General features: G+C 37.2%; 1 protein-coding gene across 5 annotated transcripts in view; it reads right to left on the bottom strand.

The window, feature by feature from the left end:
• Positions 1 to 699, bottom strand: part of Phf8 (PHD finger protein 8) — a 117,372-nt gene that overhangs the window by 59,055 nt on the left and 57,618 nt on the right. The window lies entirely within an intron of this gene.

Below are 699 nucleotides of genomic sequence, written 5' to 3'. Positions count from 1 at the left end.
GAATTTTTTAAAAAATGTTTAAATATACCTTGAAACAGGGAATGTCTATAGTGGCAACTATTTGGGAGCCTGGAGAACTACTTGAGATCAGGAATTTAAGACCAACCTGAGCAACATAGTGAGACACCCATCTCAGTAGGAAAAAAGGCCACTACTTTGAACATCTTTTTTGCTAACAGATATTAATCTGCTCCATTCTTTTAAATTCTCTAATACTTGGACTCCTTTTTAAGGATATGCTATAATTTAACCTGTGCTGGCAAACACTTGAATTAATCCCAAGCACATATCATTACAATGATGCAGTATGCAGTGAGCATTTCTTCTTACACATTTGTACAATAGTGTGTATAATATACAATCTATAACTGAATTCCTATGCATTTAATTATAAAAGCATATTTTAAAATTCATGTTCTTAAGCTAGCAAGATGGCACAGTTGGTAAAAGCACTAGGTATGCAAAACCTGACAAAGTGAGTTTGATTCTTGGAATCCCTATCAGAAAGAAAGAATGAATTTCCAAAAGTAGTCTTTTGACCATCCTGCCCATGCTGTGGCAACCCTATATTGCCCTTGACCCCCACCCTTCTATACATATACTGAATAAAACTTAACTAAAATTCCCTATGTTTGCCGGGTGGTGGTGGCGCACACCTTTAATCCCAGCACTTGGGAGGCAGAGGCAGGCGGATTTCTG

Source organism: Mastomys coucha, chromosome X (genome assembly GCF_008632895.1).
Source record: "Mastomys coucha isolate ucsf_1 chromosome X, UCSF_Mcou_1, whole genome shotgun sequence".
NCBI lineage: Eukaryota > Metazoa > Chordata > Mammalia > Rodentia > Muridae > Mastomys > Mastomys coucha.
The sequence above is the reverse complement of the archived record's forward strand: the minus strand, read 5'-3'. Positions and strand labels throughout refer to the sequence as shown.